The 11,760-nt window shown below is 44.9% G+C and overlaps 1 long non-coding RNA gene across 1 annotated transcript; it reads right to left on the bottom strand.

Moving 5' to 3' along the window:
* Positions 1-7,104: 7,104 nt before the first annotated feature.
* Positions 7,105-11,522, bottom strand: LOC128340005 (uncharacterized). Its single transcript, XR_008313394.1, has 2 exons — positions 11,380-11,522; positions 7,105-8,022 (listed from the first exon to the last, which is right to left on the bottom strand). It is a non-coding gene; the product is annotated as an uncharacterized LOC128340005 (long non-coding RNA).
* Between the last annotated feature and the right edge of the window lie 238 nt (positions 11,523-11,760).

The raw sequence follows: 11,760 nt of genomic DNA, 5'->3' as shown, positions 1-11,760 counted from the left end.
CATCCAGAAAACTTCTGAACATCCAGAATGCAAGGGCTTTTCTGGATGTTCAGAGGGTTGCCCAAGGATGGAGAAGAGCAATTATTATGAAAACTGACATCATCTCTCGTCACCTCTATCTGACTCAGTTCTTTAGCCTCTGACCCTGAGAAACTCAGTTCAGGCTCATATGGAGGGATGCTGCTTGTCACCCCCGAACAGGCTGTTCTTGTAACACTAGGGTCACTTTCACACTGGCAGAACTGGGACATGTTTATTATGAAATACGCTCACTATCCTCTGCTGTGAAGACAGATGCAAAGAACACATTTAGCTTCTCTGCAGTCACCATATCCTCCATAATATTCCCTTTCACTCCCTCATCATCTAACAGATCAACTGCTTCCCAGGCGGGTTTTCCTGCTTCTAATGTATTTAAAGAAGTTTTTGTTATTCTGCTTGATGCTTTTAGCTGAAATGTTCCTCAAACATTCTTTTCATGTCCCTTATTGTCTCCTTGCTTTGTTGTTGTTTGTTTGGCCAGAGTTTGTGTTCTCTTTTAGGCAGGCCTTCCAATTTTTGAAAGAAGTCTTTATAGCTTCCTTGGCTTTGCTTGTTAGCCATGCTGGCATCCTTCTGGACTTGGTGCTACTCTTCCTCCTTTTTGGTATACATTCTAACTGGGCTTCTATTATTGTGGTTTTAAATAAACTTCATGCATTCTGGAGTGAAGCGACTCTCCTGATTTTCCCTTTTAGTTTTCTTATCAAGCTCCTCATTTTGGAGAAGTTTCCTCTTGTGATGTTTAAAGAGTCTGTGTTAGACTTCCTTGGTGATTCTCTCCTCTCATATATGCTGAATTTTATCACACTATGGTCACTGTTCCCTAAAGATTCCATGACACTAACATCCCACACCAGGTCCTGTGCACCATGCAGGATTATGTCCAAGATTGCCTTCTCTCTGGTTGGTTCCATGAACAACTGTTCTAGGGCAGAGTCATTCAACGTATCTAGAAATCTGGCCTCTTTGTCATTACCTGACCGTGTATTTACCCAGTCTATGTGTGGGTAATTGAAAAGGTAAAGGAAAGGTTGTGCCATTGGGTCAGTGTCGACTCCTGGTGACCACAGAGCCATATGGTTTTCTTGGTAGAATACAAGAGTGGTTTACCATTGCCTTCTCCCACACAATATGAGATGATGCCTTTCAGCACCTTCTTATATTGCTGCTGCCTGATATAGGAGTTTCCTATATTCTGGGAAACACACCTGCAGGGATTCGAGCCAACAGCCTCCTGCTCTCTAGGCAGGTTGCTTCACTGCTGCACCATTAGGTGGCACTATGGGTAACTGAAGTCACCCATTATTACAGCTCTGTATCTTTGATGCCTCCCTGATTTCCTTCTGCAACTCCCAGTCATTGTCAGCCTTTTGATCATGAGGGCAATAGCATGTCCCTAATAACACATTTCCTTTCGAGCCTTGTATTGTCACCCACAGAGTTTCTGTTGAGGACTCCAGTCTTCCTAGGTTTTCTAGCTTCTTAGATTCTATCCCTCTTTAACATACAGTGCTACTCCACCCCCAATTCACCCCTCCCTTTCCTCTCTACTGAGTTTCTGTCTGGGACTAGCTAGCACATCCTTCTGTTTGCTCTTTACCTAGTTCTACTCTGTTCCCGTCTGGTTTATCTGAAGCATTTACACCCTCACACCTTAAGGGATGGCATTTGCCCAACCGGATACTGCCCAGCTCCTCTCCTGACAGCTATCCCCTAGGCGTCGTTTTAAAAGTTGCTCTGTGTTAAAATTTTTTATTTTAAGCGCCAGCAGTCTGGTTCCATCTTGGTTCAAGTGGAGCCCATCCTTTTTTTACAGGCTCATCTTTTCCTAGAATGTATCCCAGTGGCGGGGAAGTAACTTGCCTAGGGAGCAAGAGGTTGCTGGTCCGAATCCCTGCTGGTATGTTTCCCAGACTATGGGAAACACCAATATCCGGCAGTAGTGATATAGGCATCATCTCATACTGCATGGGAGATGGCAATGGTAAACCCCTCCTGTATTCTTCCAAAGAAATCCACATGGCTCTGTGGTCACCAGGAGTCGACACCAACTCGACGGCACAACTTTACCATTATCCCAGTGCCTAACAAATCTAAACCTCTCCTCCATCACCACCATCTCATCCACTCATTGAGACCCCTCAGCTTCACCTGTCTCACTCTCCCTGCATGTAGAACTGGTAGCATTTCTGAGAATACTACCTTGGGGGTCCTGGATGCCAATAGGCTACCTAGAAGCCTAAATTTGGCTTCCAGGACCTCCTCACCAATATCGTTGGTGCCCACATGCATGGTGGTAGACTGAGCAGTATGTAAGTCTGTACTTTTAGGATGAATCCATTAATTCAGTAGTAATCCATTCCTCTTATCCCAGAGAGGAAAGTTAGAAATGAAATGTAATAAGTTCTCTTTCTCAAACAAAGCCATGCTGCTTTCGTATTATCTCCTTTTTAATCTTGCCTCCTCAGTTCTAATTCAATTAGATCTTGACAGCTAGCAGATGACATAACATCTATTTAATTAGCACTCCACCCCACAAGGTCCTGTTCATCAATATTGCTCTCACACAGACGTTGCTTCATCTTACAGCGTTCCCTGATGATTCTTTCTATAGTCAGATGCAAAGAGCATCCATCAATGAGGAAAACAGGCACGCCAACCAAATCAGGCAAACAGAGCTGCGGTGAAATCTCCCATAAACAGAACTGCAAACGTTTGTTTTGAAAAATCCTGGTATATGAGCACCTCTGAGGCTGGGCCTTGGGGCTGGGCAGGCCAGGAATTGGGGCCACATAGGGAATGTCAGTGAGCACAGTCTCCACAACCACCACTGCTCCATCATCATCATCATCATCATCATCATCATCATTCGATTTCTATACCGCCCTTCCAAAAATGGCTCAGGGCGGTATACATAGAGAAATAATAAATAAATAAATAAATAAATAAGATGGATCCCTGTCCCCAAAGGGCTCACAGTCTAAAAATACGCATCAGATAAACACCAGCAACAGTCACTGGAGGTACTGTGCTGGGGGTGGATAGGGCCAGTTACTCTGGCCATGTTGCTCTGCCCCCATCCATCCCCACTTTGCCTTGGACACCTCGGGAGCAACCAGACACAAGCACCCTACAGTCTCACACAGAACAGCACGTAATATGGTCCACTGGGGCGGAGGTAATGAACCTGGTGAGGCTGTTCTGATGAGCAGCCAAGATTGGGCTAGGGCAGCTAAGCCCAAGCCAAGCTCCTGCCGTTAGACCTGCCCTCCTGCCGTGAGAACTGGCAGGAGCTGCATGGCTTCCACCGGCACCACGCCAGCAAACCCACCTAGAGAGTCCGTCAGCTAGCAAAGGTTAAAGGGGTGAGTGTGCTCTCAGCTCAGGCTAACTGCTCCCGGGGGATCCCCACAATGCACCGTGCCTTCGTGCAGTGCATTGTGGGATTTCCATGGGCTGGGATAATGCATCCTGACGCCCATACCTCCTGGGGGCCTGGCAAGTGTGGCACAGAGTGATGAGTGGATGGTTACCTGGGACTGCAAAACTGGGGAGTGGGGAGGAAACGTACCTGTGCAGCCAGAATACATGGCTGCTGAGTTGTATTTAACTCAATAGGATATAAGTTATAGGGGCTTGCTTTGGAAAGTGGGATGCGTGCAGTAGCACTGAAAGGCACACAGGACAGGTGTCTAACCAGCCGCCTTCTCAGAGCTACAGCTTCTGCTCATGGTAAACAAAAAGTCAGGCCATCGGTTTGCCACGAACAGGGTGCAGAGTCCAGCTGATCTGAGTGCATCTGGGGGCAGGGGGTGGAGCCAAGCACAGAATGTGTCTATTCACCTAAGAGATGTGGGGCAGGGCAGGGCGAGGGGAACACAGTATTGACTGGGCAGAAATTGCCTTGCCAGTTGCTTTGCTTGCAACGAGCTCAAAAGCAAACAAACCTGGCTAGGTTGTTTTGTTTGTTTTCTGGTTAGGTGGCAACCCAAGGTGCAAGTTCCTAGCAGTGAGCCCCACACCCAAGAAGGATGTGGCCTCGCTAGCTCCCAATGCTCATCAGCACCTGGATGCTTCTACGGTCAGCAGGGAAAGCTCCATGCATCCTAAATGCTGCATCAGTGTCACAGCTGCTCTGATGCAGCACTTTGCATGCACAGAGCTTCCCCCCTGCATGTGGTAGGAGCACCCATGTGTTGGTGAGTGCCACGGAGCCAGTGAGCCCACATCCCTCTTGGGTGTGTGGCCAGCTGTATAGAATGTAAGCCTGTGATTGTTTCTTCTGATGATCTGAAGTCTGCTCCATTTGTCCCAATTCCATCTTTTTTGGTATCCTTCAGATTGCCAACTTGGATTGTTGCTCTCGACAGGCTGCAGCCTTGCAACATCCTTGGAGGCATGGATCTGTAGTTCCATTTGCACCAGAACTGCTTTCAGTGAAGCCAGCCTGCTTGCAATGATCACCCCTGTCTGTGAAGTATGCCACAATCCTTTGGCCAGTTGCTACAGCTGGCTGCCCTTACACACACTCTTGTCACCAGAAGTAGAGACGTTGTCAGTTAATAGATGACTGAAGACTGACCTCTACAGACCTGGGAGGATGCAGCTGTCATCCTCCTGAAGCTGAAAACAGCCTGGGCTGATCAAAGCCAGAATAGTTGTCCCCCTAAATGAATTATTTTGCAAGCATTGTTTGCGGCTTTGCCATTAAAATTCATTGAACTACAAAAATCAATTACTCTGGGACATTTCATAGATTATAAACATGAATGATGATATCTTCCTAATTAATGATTATGAGAGAGCTCCTTTAATAGTTTTCTTCCTTGTGGTTGGCTTGATTCCTAATCTGGTGAACGCAAAGCAGGTAATTGGGTTGTCTTACCCTTGGTGCATCTAGCTGGTAATTGCAGTTTTAAACCTCTAACTGATACTTCTTCACTTTAAAAAACCCATCTTCCTGGCAAGGATTTGGAATCCATATGGACCAATTTTCTCATGTCAGATTTGCTGAACTATAATCCTTGTTCTGGAAAGGAAAGAGGGACCCTTCTGCATGGTGGAAGTGGGGTATATGTTTTGCCAGAACTCTCATAATTTTATACTGGAACTCGAGAAGCCAACTCAGACATCCAGACTTTCAGGGTGGCTTCACACAACACATGGCAAGTTCAGTTTCCACAAACTTCTGATTCCCACCAAGTGCACATTCCTGGTGCCAGCTGTAAGTTCCGGTCCCAACATGTTGTGTTCAGCTGCGATTGTCTGGTTCCTAAGCTGTACTTCCCTCCACCACAGGGTGGAGCTACAATAGGGGAGATCAGTCTGAAGAGCCTGAACTCTTGTGCCTCCAGGGCCACCTTGCCCTACCACAGGACAAGGTGTGTGTGTGCACGCATGCGTGTTCTTCATTCTCAGTTGCCTCGTGGTCAGAGCTCTCTAGAACGTGGGCAGTAAGAGCATGGCTCCGCCATAGCTGGGTGTGGGGAGGCCACCCCTGCCGTGCCTCTACCCATGCTGCCAGGATCGAGCGTCTGCCGTCATGAGAGGGCTGCCAGTATGAACACGGGCTGCACATGCCCTCCCTACACCACTGCTCCACCACCCAGCATCTGTAATCAAGATTTGAAGCTGGGTGGCAAAGGAAGTGTAGTTGAGGAGCCAGACATGGTCGAGTTCATATGACATGCCAGGATCAGAATTTGTGACTTGCCCCAGGAAGATGCAGTTGCTGGGAAGAGGTGGCTCACTGCAACCAGATTTGCCATGTATCATCCTCAGTAGCATCCTTTCAGCTGAGCTTTCTGAGCTTTCAACTGGGGGCTGGGACTGAGCTTTATGAGTATACATTGCTAGTACCACAGAAGCAACAGAATGGAAAGGGGTAGAGAACCACACGGAGCAAATTGATCACACATTTATAATGCGCCATGACTACCTGGCGCATTCAATGTGATAATGTGAATAGTTTTCATGGCCCAGCCCCTACAAATAAAGGATATTACCTCCAGGCAAATGTCTGAACTAGGCTTAGGCTTAGTGAAGAATGTGAGTAAACCACATAGTATTTTGACAGCACTCCATACCTGGCTGTACCTTTCTATTACTGCCCAGTTCACCTCTGCCCTTTCTGCTATGTTGCAATCTTAGCGGTGGAACGGACATTATTTTAAGAAGAAGACAAAGAAAATAACTAATGCTGAGATTATGAATGCCATCTGAAAAGGATTTGAGTTGTTTACAGACGTCACCTGGTAAATACTCTCTAGGGCTTAATTACAGCCAATTACCTAAGCCATAAAATGCCTTTTTATTATCATTTATATAGTACTCCATGGAAAATAAAGTGCTTTGATTTTAAATCTCTTTTATTTATTCTCACAACACCCCTGTGAGGCTGGTTAGCTTGAGCGATACTGGCCCACATCCAAACAAAGAGTTTTGAGTGGGGAAAGCATCTGCATTGCATGGAATAGGGGGGCGTGGGGGCGACCCTTCCTTCCCTCCCTCTGCAGCCACCTGCACCACCTGAAAATATGTCCCTAAAGATCCTGCAACCCTCAGAGACATATTTTTGGAAGGTGCAGGTGACCGCACAGGGAAGGTAGGATTGCCAAAAAATCCATACCCCCTTTAGTATGCACATTGAATCACTCAGCATGTGCAACTCTTTGTTTCAATGTGGGCCACTGCCTTGCCAAGGTAAGTTCCATGACTGAGCAAGGATTAGACTTGGAAAAGAATATTCTCCTGCATTATTTAGAATAGGAGAGAATATTTCAGATAAATATTCTACTCATTCTATTAAATGCATTGGAGAATATTATTTTACAAGTCTAGCAAAGATCTGAACATACATCTTCCAAGTCCAGCCCTTTCATTAACATTACACAGGGTCCCAGTGATACCCTTCTCTCTAACAGCATTTACTTACTTTCTCAACCTCCTACCCCCTTAGTTTACAATATTAAACTGCTGAAATGTAAAAGTTGGGCGCACACACACACACACACACACACACACACACACACACTAACCAACCACTTAAGTGAATTCTCATAATTTAGTCTGGCTCTCATTATTTATTTTATTACAGAATTTTGATTTTTTTAAAAGAATTTTACAGTCCTAAATTACAATTAACACACGTTTAAACAGAATGTCATCATCTCTAACAAACCAGATCTTTCCTCAGCAAAGAAAAAAATGAGAGGAAAAATAAGCGGGGGGGGGTGTCATTTGGTGAGCTCTGCTGATATCTCTAGAAGTCAGATTTCCCAATGAAACAGCAACTCTTACTTCAATGGGGAAACAGAGGAGTTTTCAAAATTGCTCTGATATCTTGTATTCAATTTAGCCTGACCATAGAGCTGATTTTTTTTGCAAGTGTAGACTCACAGGACATGAATGCTCATGACAAAATGATGTTTTAAGTGAGATCATTACTAATTGCAGCTGTGGCTGTCGAGAAGATTGAAATTACAAACCCGGGAAGAAAAAAAGGCCAGCCTGTTAATTTGTTTTGTTAAATGTTTGCAAACTGTCGCATCAGTAACACATAACAAGAAAAACGAGAAGTGTGCTCAGCACACAATGCTGCACCATTCTGTTGTGCCTTCGCCATTATCAGTGGCACATTTATTATCATAAAAGGGAAGAAAACAAGCTTCCTGGCTTAGAAGCAAGATCAATTTGTGCTCAAGCCGTTGCACCATATTCTAAGTGCAGTAATTAAAACTGAGGGTAAACGTTTCTCAGAAGCAACAGAAGAAGTATAGGCTTATCATAATGAGGATGTACATTGGAAGGCTGACTGTGCAGCCTGACACCATCCCAATTAGTTCTTAATTCAATGCTGTTTGGAGCCTTGTTTCCCTGTTGGCCTCATAGACAGAGAGACAAAGGTTGACAAAGGAATTCTTTTTAATGCACCCATTTCTGCAGAGAGGATTGTTGGCTTCTGAACTTCTTGGAGCACTGCTGAGACAAGAAATCAAAACATGTTTAATCTAAAACAGATTAGGATAATCTTAGAGTTTTCCAGTTTCTTGAGCCAAGAGATGATTGAAGGAACAGAATGGCTTATAAATGGCTGCCTTACACCACTGCTTCATCCTCCATGCTTGGACAGTATTGATGTTCTAAAATAATTGTTCCATGTGTATCCAAATGGCAGCTTCTCCTACTTTTAGGTACACCTATAATCACAACCAGGGATCTGTCCTGGAAAAGGCACATTCTGTAACTGTGAGAAATCCACCCCGCAGATGGTAGAGCTTAACCTGTCAGGATAGGGACCATCATTGACCAATGTGACCTGTGGAGAGAAGTCCACTTCCCACACTTTACAGGTCAGAAGTGGACACATCCGAATTAAGTTAGTCATGACTACGTCCCATTGACATTAAAGGGACTTCTTAGGTAATTACTAATTTCTCATTTGGCTTTTACAGTATACTGTGCAGCAAGCTGCCAATCTAAGTAACAAGTGAACTTGCTGCTTCGGCACCCCTTTAAGCCTCTGCTCTTGTTTGCCACAACCAACAGCCCCTTAGGCTTTGTCTGCACTGGCGCAGCTCAGCTGTAATCTTTTGGTCTGTTAACCAACAGTTTTAGAATAGATTTGCATGCCACGTGGAAGTGCCAACAGAAGCTGTGCAAATAACCTGCACATCATCTTTCCCCACATGCATTATCTTAGGTAAGAGGCCCCACCAATCTATTTGCATATTATCTGGAAGCATGCAATGAAGATATCCGGTCATGCAAACATCCTCTTTAGGCACTTGTGCATAACGTATGAAACCACTCTCACTGTTGCCACATATGCAGCAGGCTTCTAGAACCTCCATAAGTCTTGTATCTCTTGTACATATAGGCTTCTTCATCATCCTGAAATAGCTGTTCTTTTCATTTGCAGGTAGATTAGTCACATCAGCTTTCTGCAGAGCTATAAAAGGATGACTATATGTAGATCAGTGCTTTGGGCAGGGCTAGTCTCCTATGGAGGCATAGTGAGTTGGCTGGCTAAGACAGTGGATTAATGGAAGTGGCAGAAGTGAGGAATGACCCAAACCCACCTCTGCCTCACCTCCTGTAGTGGATTAAAGCCTTTGTCTCAGAGCAAGTACACGTGTGGGAAAGAAATGCTGAATCATCCCTCCTGAGCTGCCTGGTTAGGCTTCTCCTAAAACTATTCTGTATAATCGGTAGGTTCAAAATGCTGCCACCGCCACCCCTTTTGTCTACAGAAACTCTCTGGGCTTGGGGTGGGATAGCCCAGAAAAAAACTCTCTTAATTTGGCTCTTGTACAAGTACACAAATCTTCCACGTGCAAGCCTACACGTGGTGAGAAAACCAATAGCTGCTGAACATTTGAGGACGTGTTTGCACCAGAGAAGTCCCCCTTCAGCCCCTGCCCTTTCCTGAGTTAAGAACCAACTTGGAGAGGCTTGTAAAAAGAAAAGAACCAAAAAAACCCAAGAACCAACAGTTTTATTCATTTACAGACTGCTTCCATACGAGGCTTTCTCAGCTTTTAGATACAGTTACAGAATACTTAGTAGGATTACAAAAATAGGTTGTCTTAATGCACACTTAAATGTTTGCAGAGGCTTTTGCAATGCCCTAGGTATATTGAGCGTAGGCTAGTGTTTCTTTTTGCAGTTATGTTGCAGGTAGCAATAGCAATAGCAATAGCACTTACACTTATATACCGCTCTATAGCCAAAGCTCTCTAAGTGGTTTACAATGATTTTTTAGCATATTGCCCCCAACATTCTGGGTACTCATTTTACCGACCTCGGAAGGATGGAAGGCTGAGTCAACCTTGAGCCCCTGGTCAGGATCGAACTTGTAACCTTCTGGTTACAGGGCGGCAGTTTTACCACTGCGCCACCAGGGGCTCCTGGTGGTAAACAATACTCCTGGTGGTAAACAATACTAGAGCAGTATCAGGGATATACAAAGCACACACACACAAAGAAGTATAAGTTTCTAAAGCAAAGTCTGACTAAACAAACTTTCCCCTAAATTAATCTTCCCAAAGCCAAAGCCCTGGCTCTTTGCCTTGAACTCATCAAACCCCTGATGAAAATGCAAGCTTCCTGCCCTCTTGTCTTTCAAGGATCTGCAAAGTTATTCTCCTGCAGCCAAACTCCATGGTCACATGTCATCCTGTGCATCTTCAGCCTAGCTTCCCTTCTTGTTCCCAGAATTCCCAGCAATAGCTCTCTAGGTCCCCCCTCCCCCGGTGGACTGATTGGGCAATCTCTGTAGGTCACCAGCCTGTCAGTCAAGACAAGGGTTCACTTCCGGTTATCTCTTTAGAGGGAGGGGAGCCTGTCTATACTTCCCCATTAGCTATTGCCTTGCCCTTTCTGTCTCTGTCATTAGCGGGGTTAGTTATGCTGCTGGAGGGGAGGAGAGCCTGTCTATACTTCCCCATTAGCTATTGCCTTGCCCTTTCTGTCTCTGTCATTAGCGGGGTTAGTGCTGCTGCTGCTATTGCTCCCTCCCTCCTCCTCCCATTCATCCTGCTCCCTGTCTTTTCAACAGGGGGAACAGAGTGGAAGAAAATGTGGAGAAGTATAGTGGGTTACATATTACTCTATACACTTCCACTCCATTCCGCAAGCTCTGCCTTTTGAAAGAGTGGGAGGTGGAAGAGTATTGGTGGTGGAGCTCCCACCACCAGGTAAGGGGAAATGTGGGTAGACCAGGCAGAGTGGAAATATACTCTGCAGTAAACTGGTTTGTGGCTTGTTCTATGTGTCTTTGTATCATCGGTGAAAGAGGGATGGAGTGTGGGGAATTAGGTGTGAGGGAGTTTGGTGCGTGGTACACTCTGTGTGCCATGAAGTGCAGGGAAGCACCACATGACCTCAGTCCCTGGGTCGGACTTGGGTCATGCCTGGTTTCAGAGCACTGAAATGTGAAGATGAGAATTCCAAGCAAGCCCACTTGTGGTAGATCCAGAATGTTCTAAGGGTGGTGGGGAGTGAGGGAGAATGCTGAGAAGGAGAGGAGGTCATGGCCCAGCGTGCAGACATGGGACTCCTCAAAGCAGCTGAGCACAGGTTTGGAGAAGAGTCTGTAAAACATATCACATTCAGAAGCAGCCCTAGTATCTTTCTTTTCCTGAATCTGTGGCATGTTGATAATAGTAATCTGGGATATGCAATATCTTTCCTTGAGTTTAAAATTGGAACCACAGCTGTTGTTATGAGTGTGATTTTGGTTTTCAACTCAAGACAAGATACTGAATATTCCAGTTTACCATTACCAATTTATGTATCAATTTATCTATGTTATTAGAGGGGGGAAATACTCCTTACTGCAGTTAATCATGTAGTCTCGGAAAACGAAGAACATCCTCTCTCAAAAATTTGCAGGAATGGTTTGGATGCACATCCTTACAACTTTTTAGAGCATCAGCATCCAAAGTCAGAATAGCCATAATGATAGCTAACCTCCAATAGGAGATAGCACCTGAAGAAAAATAAGAATTTATATATCAGATAATATAATATAAAAATACTACTACTACTATGAGTATTTATATACCACTTTTCAACACAAGTTCCCAAAGCGTTTTACATAGAGAATTAAAAATACAAACATACATATGTATTTATTTATTCAGTTTCTATAACGCCCTTCCAAAATGGCTCAGGGCAGTTTACATAAAATGGCTCCCAGTCCCCAAAGAGCTCACA

This window comes from Hemicordylus capensis, chromosome 1 (assembly GCF_027244095.1).
Source record: "Hemicordylus capensis ecotype Gifberg chromosome 1, rHemCap1.1.pri, whole genome shotgun sequence".
Classification (NCBI taxonomy): Eukaryota; Metazoa; Chordata; class Lepidosauria; order Squamata; family Cordylidae; genus Hemicordylus; species Hemicordylus capensis.
Note: the sequence above shows the minus strand (reverse complement) of the source record. Positions and strands in the feature narration are given on the sequence as shown.